The 9,115-nt window shown below is 49.5% G+C and overlaps 1 long non-coding RNA gene across 1 annotated transcript; it reads right to left on the bottom strand.

The window, feature by feature from the left end:
* Positions 1-6,330: 6,330 nt before the first annotated feature.
* On the bottom strand, positions 6,331-8,114 carry LOC114676726 (uncharacterized). The gene is made up of 2 exons (XR_003727777.2): positions 7,873-8,114; positions 6,331-6,881 (listed from the first exon to the last, which is right to left on the bottom strand). It is a non-coding gene; the product is annotated as an uncharacterized LOC114676726 (long non-coding RNA).
* Between the last annotated feature and the right edge of the window lie 1,001 nt (positions 8,115-9,115).

Raw genomic sequence — 9,115 nt, 5'->3', positions numbered from 1 at the left:
GCGCGAGTTACGCAAGGGCGTTCCCTGGAGGGTCCGGTTCGGCCCCGCCCCCTCATTCCTGGGAAGGCCCCGCCCTCCCGTTCCAGACTCGACCGAAAGCTCCGTGTGCACACGGGTGTGTTAGCTAATAGAAATGGGAGCAGACTGTTTACACTTTTCCACAAAAGTGTTCATTTTTCACTTTTTTGTTGTTGTTGTTAAGACGGAGTGCAGAGGCGCGATCTCGGCTCACTGCAGCCCGGGTCCAGGGTCAAGCAATTCTCCTGCCTCAGCCTCCCGAATAGCTGGGATTATAGGCAAGCGTCACCACGCCCAGCTAATTTTTCTATTTTTGGTAGAGACGGGGTTTCACCATGTTGGCCAGGCTGGTCTTGAACTCCTGACCTCGTGATCTGCCAACCTCAGCCTCCCAAAGTGCTGGGATTATAGGCGTGAGCCACTGCGCCCAGCCATTTTTCACTTTTTATACTGGGGATTTGTGTCAGTACTCGCAGAGCCACCTTATTCTTTTTTTTTTTTTTTTTTTTTTTTTTTTTTGAGACGGAGTCTGGCTCTTGTTAGCCAGGCTGGAGTGCAATGGTGCGATCTCGGCTCACCACAACCTCCGCCTCCCGGGTTCAAGCGATTCTCCTGCCTCAGCCTCCTGAGTAGCTGGGATTACAGGCGCTTGCCGCCACACCCTGCCAATTTTGTATTTTTAGTAGATACGGGGTTTCACCATGTTGGCCAGGCTGGTCTCGAACTCTTGACCTCAGGTGATCCGCTCACCTTGGCCTCCAAAAGTGCTGGGATTACAGACGTGAGCCACCTTGCCCGGCCTGCTTTATTCTTTTTTACAGCTAAATAATATCAACATAATCATCTATATTGGAATGTCACATATTGTTAGATATTTGAAAAATCATTTATGTTGAAATATGCATTTTTATGGATGGCCTTTTGAACAGTACTGAAAAACATGATTTGGGGGTATAAATATGTTTAAATGTGCAATTTCAGAGAGATGATTTCTTTTTTTTTTTTTTTTTTTTTTTTTGAGATGGAGTTTCACTTTTGTTGCCCAGGCTGGAGTGCAATGGCACAATCTTGGCTCACTGCAACCTCCACCTTCCAGGTTCAAGTGATTCTCCTGCCTCAGCTTCCCAAGTAGCTGGGATTACAGGCGCACGCCACCACGCCCGGCTAATTTTCTATTTTTGGTAGAGACAGGGTTTCACCCTGTTGGTCAAGCTGGTCTTGAACTCCCGACCTCAGGTGATCCGCCCGCCTCAGCCTCCCAAAGTGCTGGGATTACAGGCGTGAGCCACCGCACCTGGCCCAGAGAGATGATTTCAACAATCATTCCTTTCAAAGGTAAAGATTGGGCTGAGCACAGTGGCTCACACCTATAATCCCAGCACTTTGGGAGGCCAAGGTGGGCAGATCACCTGAGGTTGGGAGTTCAAGACCAGTTTGACCAACATGGTGAAACCCCATCTCTACTAAAAACACAAAATTAGGCCGGGCGCGGTGGCTCAAGCCTGTAATCCCAGCACTTTGGGAGGCCGAGATGGGCGGATCACGAGGTCAGGAGATCGAGACCATCCTGGCTAACATCGTGAAACCCCGTCTCTACTAAAAAATACAAAAAAAAAAAAAAAAAACTAGCCGGGCGCGGTGGCGGGCGCCTGTAGTCCCAGCTACTCCGGAGGCTGAGGCAGGAGAATGGCGTGAACCCGGGAGGCGGAGCTTGCAGTGAGCTGAGATCCGGCCACTGCACTCCAGCCTGGGCGGCAGAGCGAGACTCCGTCTCAAAAAAAAAAAAAAAAAAAAAAAAAAAACAAAAAAAAAAACACAAAATTAGCCGGGCATGGTGGTGCATGCCTGTAATCCCAGCTACTTGGGAGGCTGAGGCAGGAGAATCGCTGGAACCCTGGAGGTGGAGGTTGCGGTAAGCCAATATGGCAAATTGCACTCCAGCCCTGGCAACAAGAGTGAGACTCCATCTCAAAAAAAAAAAGGAAATGTTTTGTTTTTATATTATAAACCTAAAAATTTTAATCACTCAGGATGTTTTCAAATTAACAATCTTGTGACAAACTATCCATAACATAAAATTTGCCAATCTAACCTTTTTTTTTTTTTTTTTGAGAAGGAGTCTCGCTCTGTTGCCAGTCTGGAGTTCAGTGGAGTGATCTCCGCTCACTGCAACCTCCAACTCCTGGGTTCAAGCCATTCTCCTGCCTCAGCCTCCCAAGTAGCTGAGACTACAGGCGCATGACCACCATGCCCAGCTAATTTTTGTATTTTTAGTAGAGATGGGGTTTCACCATGTTGTCCAGGATGATCTCGATGTCTTGACCTTGTGATCCGCCCACCTCAGCCTCCTAAAGTGCTGGGATTATAGGCATGAGCCACCACACCCAACCTGCCTCTTTAGCCTAGGCTGGAGTGGAGTGGTGCCATCTGGGCTCACTTCAGTCTCCACCTTCTTGGCTCAAGCCATCCTCCCACCTTAGCCTCCCGAGTAGCTGAGACTACAGGATCGCACCACCACGACCAGCCAGATTTTTACTGTAGAGACGGGGTTTCACTATATTCCCCAGACTGGTCTCAAACTTGCGAGCTGAATCCATCCACCCCCTCTGCCTTCCAAAGTACTCGGATTACAGGCGCTAGCCACCAGAACCAGCCCATTCTAACCATTTGGAAGTATACGGTTCAGTAGCAGTAAATACACTCACATTGTTATGCAACCATCACCACCATCCATCTCCAGAACTTTCTATGATCTCTAACTGAAACTCTGTAACCATTGAACAACTCCCCTTTTCTCCTTCCCCCAGCCCCTGGCAACCACCGTTCTATTCTACTTTTTGTCTCTGATTTTGCCTCCTCTAAGTCCCTTATACAAGGGGAATCATACAGTATTTGCTTTTTTGTTACTGGTTTATTCCAGGTAACCTAATATCTCAAGGTTCATCTGTGTTGCAGCATGTGTCAGAATTTCCTTCCTTTTTAAGGCAGAATACATCTGAGCACGGTGGCTCACGCCTGTAATCTCAGCACTTTGGGAGGCCAAGGCAAATGGATCACCTGAGGTCAGGAGTTCAAAACCAGCCTGGCCAACATGGCAAAACCCTGTCTCTACTAAAAATACAAAATTAGGGCCATGCGTGGTGGCTCACGCCTGTAATCCCAGCATTTGGGAGGCCAAGGCAGGCGGATTATGAGGTCAGGAGTTCGAGACCAGCCTGACCAACATGGTGAAACCCCGTCTCTACTAAAAATACAAAAAGTATATAGCTGGGTGTGGTGGTGCACACCTGTAATCCCAGCTACTCAGGAGGCTGAGGCAGGAGAATTGCTTGAACCCAGGAGGTGGAGGTTGCAGTAAGCCGAAATTGCACCACTGCACTCCAGCCTGAGCAACAGAGCAAGACTCTCTCCAAAAAAAAAAAAAAAATACAAAATTAGCCCAGTGTGGTGGCACATGCCTGTAATCCCAGCTACTCTGGGGAGGCTGAGGCAGGAGAATCGCTTGAACCCAGGAGGCGGAGGTTGCGGTGAGCCAAGATCACGCCATTGCACTCCACCCTGGGCAACAAGAATGAAACCCTGTCTCTAAATAAATAAATAAATAAATAAATAAATAAATAAATAAGCAAGCCGGGCATGATGGGGCACACCTGTAATCCCAGCTACTCGGGAGGCTGAGGCACAAGAATCACATGAACCTGGGAGGTAGAGGTTGCAGTGAGCTGACATCTCACCACTGCACTCCAGCCTGGGTGACAGAGACAGACTCTGTGTGGAAAAAAAAAACTTCCTTCCTTAAGAAGATAGAATAATATTCCATCATATGGCCAGACCACATTTTGCTTATCCATTCATCTGTTGGCTATTTGGGTGTTTCCAACTTTTGGCTTAGTGAGTGCACTGCTAGCAACATGGGTATACAGCTCACCCAGGATATTTTAAAAGATTGTTAGCATTTATCTCCAAAAGTTTATATTTATTTAGATGACCTTGATATGGACAACATATTCAGCTGGAAGGTAGAATACATACACAGCTTCTAAATTTTTTTTTTTTTTTTTTTAAGACAAAGTCTTATTGCCCAGGCTGGAATGCAGTGAGTTGATCTCAGCTCACTGCAACCTTTGCCTCCCAGGTTCAAGCGATTCTCCTGCCTCAGTCTCCCAAGTAGCTGAGACTACGGGTGTGTGCCACCACACCTGGCTCATTTTTGTATTTTCAGTAGAGACTGGTTTTCAACATGTTGGCCAGGCTGGTCTCGAACTCCCGACATGAAGTGATCTGTACGCCTCAGCCTCCCAAAGTCCTGGGATTACAGGTGGCAGCCACCATGCCCGGCCTAAAAAATTTCATAACATCAAATTGGTAAAAATGTTCAAAACTTAATGCTCAGAATAACCAGACATGGTGAGTTTATCATTTATTGTACAAGCATTTTTTCTGTTTGTTTTTTGAGACGGAGCCTCACTGTGTCACCCAGCCTGGAGTACAGTGGCACGATATGGGCTCACTGCAACCTCCACCTCCTGGGTTCAAGTGACTCTCCTGCCTTAGTCTCCCGAGTAGCTGCAATTACTGGCGCCCACCACCACGCCAGGCTTTTTTTTTTTTTTTTTTTTTTTTTGTATACTTAGTAGACAAGGGGTTTCACCATTTGGGCCAGGCTGGTCTTGAACTCCTAACCTTGTGATCCACCCAGCCTTGGCCTCCCAAAGTGCTGGGATTACAGGCGTGAGCCACCGCGCCCGGCCAAAGGTATTTGTTTTAATCATCTTAGGAGTTTTCTGTCATTCAGGCTCACTACAGCCCCAACCTCCCAGGCTCAAGCGATCTTCCCACCTGTGTCTGAATAGCTAGGACTAGAGGCTGACGCCCACCATACTTGCCTAATTTTTATCCTATTTTTGATAGAGTCGCTCACTTTGTTGCTGAGGCTGGTCTCGAACTCCTGGCCTTAAGCAACCCTCCTGCCTCAGCCTCCCAAAGTGTTGGGATTATAGGCATCAGCTGCTGTGCCTGCAGTTTTGTTTTGTTTTTTGTTTGTCTGTTTTTGAGACAGTCTTCTCTGTCAGCCAGGCTGGAGCACGATGGCATGATCTCAGCTCACTGACATCTCTGCCTCCTGTGTTCAAGCAATTCTCCTGCCTCAGCCCCCTGAATAGCTGGGAGTACAGGCATGTGCCACCACACACAGCTAATTTTTGTATTTTTAGTAGAGATGGGGTTTCACCATGTTGACCAGGCTGGTCTCGAACTCCTGACCTTGTGATCTGCCCACCTTGGCCTCCCAAAGTGCTGGGATTACAGGCATGAGCCACCACACTCGCCCTACAATTTTTACATCTGTAATTTTTCAACATAGCAAATGGGAAAATACACTAAGTAGATCAAATGGTAGATATAGTTCTTTTCAGCTGTGAGTGGGAGAAAAAGTTAAGGCACCTAAGGGAGGTGAATAAAAATGCCAGGGTGTCTGTCACTTTCACAGTGAGGAGGGCTGAGCAGTCTGTTGGAGTGACTTTTCTTTTTTTTGTTTTTTTTTTTGTGAGACAGAGTCTCGCTCTCTCACCTAGGCTGGAGTGCAGTGGCACAATCTCGGCTGACTGCAACCTCTGCCGGCTGGGTTCAGATGGTTCTCCTGCCTCAGCCTCAGTAGCTGGGACTATAGGCATGCACCACCACACCCGGCTACTAATTTTTTTTGTATTATTAGTAGAGACGGGGTTTCAGCATGTTGGCCAGGCTGGTCTTGAACTCTTGACCTCAGGTGATCCACCCTCCTCGGCCTCCCAAAGTGCTGGGATTACAGGTATGAGCCACCGCGCCTGGTAGAGAGTCTTTTCTAAACCATGACAATTCCCTGGTAATTTAGCTTCAATTACAGTCACCTGTTAGGATTACCGTGCGCACTGTTAACGTCAACTGAATCAAATCCTCTTTCCATGACTGCTGCCTAACAAGAATCCATCTCAGCTGGCCTGGTGGCTCACGCCTGTAATCACAGCCCTTTGGGAGGCCGAGGCAGGTGATCACCTGAGGTCAGGAGTTTGAGACCAGCCTGGCTAACACGGTGAAACCCTATCTCTACTAAAAATACAAAAATAAGGCAGGTGTGGTGGTACACGCCTATAGTCCCAGCTACTCCAGAGGCTGAGGCAGGAGAAACTCTTGAACCTGGGAGACGGAGGTTGCAGTGAGCTGAAATTGTGCCACTGCACTCCAGCCTGGGCGACAGAGCAAGACTCAATCTCATTAAAAAAAAAAAAAAAAAAAAAAAATCGATCTCGCAAAATTGATCATCTCGAAAAGAAATTATTCTCATTTTACTTTAATGATTATCCAAGACCCCAGTATAAGAATTAACCCAGAAGATTTTGTTCACATTAATGGTCAGAGTATAACCCTTTAAATCTTTAAGAAACATGCTTCAGATTTCAAGTTTTGAGAGTTTTTCTTCTACTTGGTCTAGTCTATCATTGAAGCTTTTGAGTTTGCTCTGTATTTCATCCAGTGATTTCTTCAGTTTCAGAAGTATCCTTAGGTTGCTTTTAGGAATATCACTGAAGTTGATAATTTTTTCCTGTAGAACGCTAACTACTTCCATCTTTTTTCTCTGTTCTTTTCCAAATGATGCTTGCATTATGCCCATCAACTGTATAATCTCTATGTTCAATTCTCTCTCCAAAATATCTTGTGTTTCTTTTGGATGGGGATCTGCTGCTGGAGAATTACTGGGTTCCTTTGGAGGAGGCCCATTTCCTTGCTTTTTCATGTTTTCTGTGTCCTTCCGTTGAGATCTGTGCATCCTGTGAAAGTGGCTTCTTCCAAGTTTGTGAACTCGCTTTGTAGGGGAGGACTTCTTCCTGAAAATGTAGATAGGATGATGGTTAGGTGGGGCACTTTGGCTTTGATTTGGGGTAGTACTGTAGGCTCTGTATGATTTCTTGGGTGGCTTAGGGTGTGGTTATCAGTGGAGGCTGTGGTTGCTGGGGATTAGGAGGCTAGGTGGGCCAGTCTTTGGACACAGTGGTGTCCTGATCTTACCTATTCTTTAGCCCCAGTGTATGCTGGCTCTGTTATCAGCGGGTTGTGGGGAGTGACTCGTGTGCCTCTAGGTGTCCTGCTCTAATGCTGGTAGTGGCAGCCACTGGCTGGGGGTGTGGCTAATCCCAGGCGCCGGGGCAGTGGGTACGATGTGGGCAGCGTAGCTGCAGTTGGCGGCAGGGGTGGGGAGGGGGGACGGACGGCAACCCTCCGGGACCCAGGCGGTCCCTGCTGGTGTTGGAGGTGGCTGCCCAGGTTGGGAGGGCAGGCGAGTCCCCTGGCCTGCGGTGGTATCCGCAGGCTGGGCCCCTGACCTCAAAAACCGTCGAGGACGGGGAGGAGTGTTCAGCCGCTAACGGTGGCGGAAGAGGCCGAATAGTAACCAATACCCAGACCCCTGGCCCCAGTGCTCAACTCCTCAGGAGGCAAAACTGCCAGCGGACTGTACCGAGGGCCCCAGGGTTCCGTGGCTAGCTAGGACGGACAGGGAAGGACTGGTCCCCAGGAAAGCTCAGGCGGGGCAGAGAAGGCAAGCGGTTGGCTCGCGTCTGGGTCCTGCGGCGGCGGTGGGGTTGTTTGTCCTTTCGGACGTATGAAAGCGTCCGGCCTCCCCGCTCCCTCCTTGGCCCTCCCTTGGCGGGGGCTGCAGCTGCAGCTGCTCAGGGCAGGGAAGCCCGTGGGCTCCACGTGGGCTCCTGCAACGTAGCTGGGGAATCTCTCGGCCGCTGCCCTCGATTCTGGAGGTCAGCGAGGGTCGGGGGCTGTGGAACTCCGTGGGGGGACTGCGGAGCCTCGGGGTCTCTCACTCACCCTTTCCCCGCGCGCAGGAGCTACAGGCCGTCCCCGCCGATCCGATTTCTCCGCTCAGGCTGCCTAGGTGCCTTTGCTGCGCTCTTCGGGCTCCCTGTGGCTTCTCGGCTGAATCCCGCGTTCTCTCAGCCGATCTGCTACAAGTGCGAAAACCTACCGTCTCCTTCGGTTCCCGTCGGAGGAGAGGCGCGTGCCGGGTGCATCTACCAGGCCATCTTGAGTCTGTGAGAACGGGTCCTAATGGCGCCAGTTACTCAAGGACGTTCCCTGGAGGGTCCGGGTCAGCCCCACCCCCTTCACTCTCGGGAAGGCCCCGCCCTCCCCTTCCAGACTGGTCCGCAAGCTCCGTGTGCACACAGGTGTGTTTGCTAATAGAAATAGGACTATTCGGCCGGGCGCTTGAACCCGGGAGGCGGACGTTGTAGTGAGCCGAGATCGTGCCACTGCACTCCTACTTGGGCGACAAGAGCTAGACTCCATCTCAAAAAAGAAAAAATCATTGACGTTGATGTATGCGTTTTTATGGATGCTTTATTATTATTATTATCATCATTATTTTGAGATGGAGTCTAACTATGTCTCCCAGTCTGCAGTGCAGTGGCTAGATCTCAGCTCCTGCAAAGCAAAAACTCCCTCTCCAAAAAAAAGGAAGATGAATTAACATGCTAGGGTGTGCTTGGCACAGTGTGGTTCACCCCTGCAATCCCAGAACTTTCGGAGGCTGAGGCAGGCAGATCACTTTGAGTTCAGGAGTTCAAGACCAGACTAGGCAACATGGTGAAACCCCGTTTCTACAAAAAGGTACAAAAATTAGCCAGGAGGCTGGGCACGGTGGCTCAGCCCCTGTAATCCCAGCACTCTGGGAGGCCCAGGCGGGCAGATCACCTGAGGCCAGAAGTTCAAGACCAGCCTGACCAACATTGGGAAACCCCATGTCTACTAAAAATACAAAAATTAGCTGGGCGTGGTGGCGGGTGCCTGTAATCCCAGCTAATCGGGAGGCTGAGGCACGAACCTGGGAGTCAGAGGTTGCAGTGAGCCATGATCGCACCATTGCACTCCAGCCTGGGCAACAAGAGCGAAACTCCGACCAAAAAAAAAAAAAAAAAAAATTAGCCAGGGGTCATGGCTCATGCCTGTAGTCCCAGCTACTTGGGAGACTGAGACTGGATGGCATGAGCTCGGAAAATGGAGGCTGCAGTGAGATTGCACTACTGCACTCCAGCCTGGGATACAGAAAGCC

The sequence above is a fragment of the Macaca mulatta genome, chromosome 3 (genome assembly GCF_049350105.2).
Source record: "Macaca mulatta isolate MMU2019108-1 chromosome 3, T2T-MMU8v2.0, whole genome shotgun sequence".
In the NCBI taxonomy this organism is placed as follows: domain Eukaryota; kingdom Metazoa; phylum Chordata; class Mammalia; order Primates; family Cercopithecidae; genus Macaca; species Macaca mulatta.
Note: the sequence above shows the minus strand (reverse complement) of the source record. Positions and strands in the feature narration are given on the sequence as shown.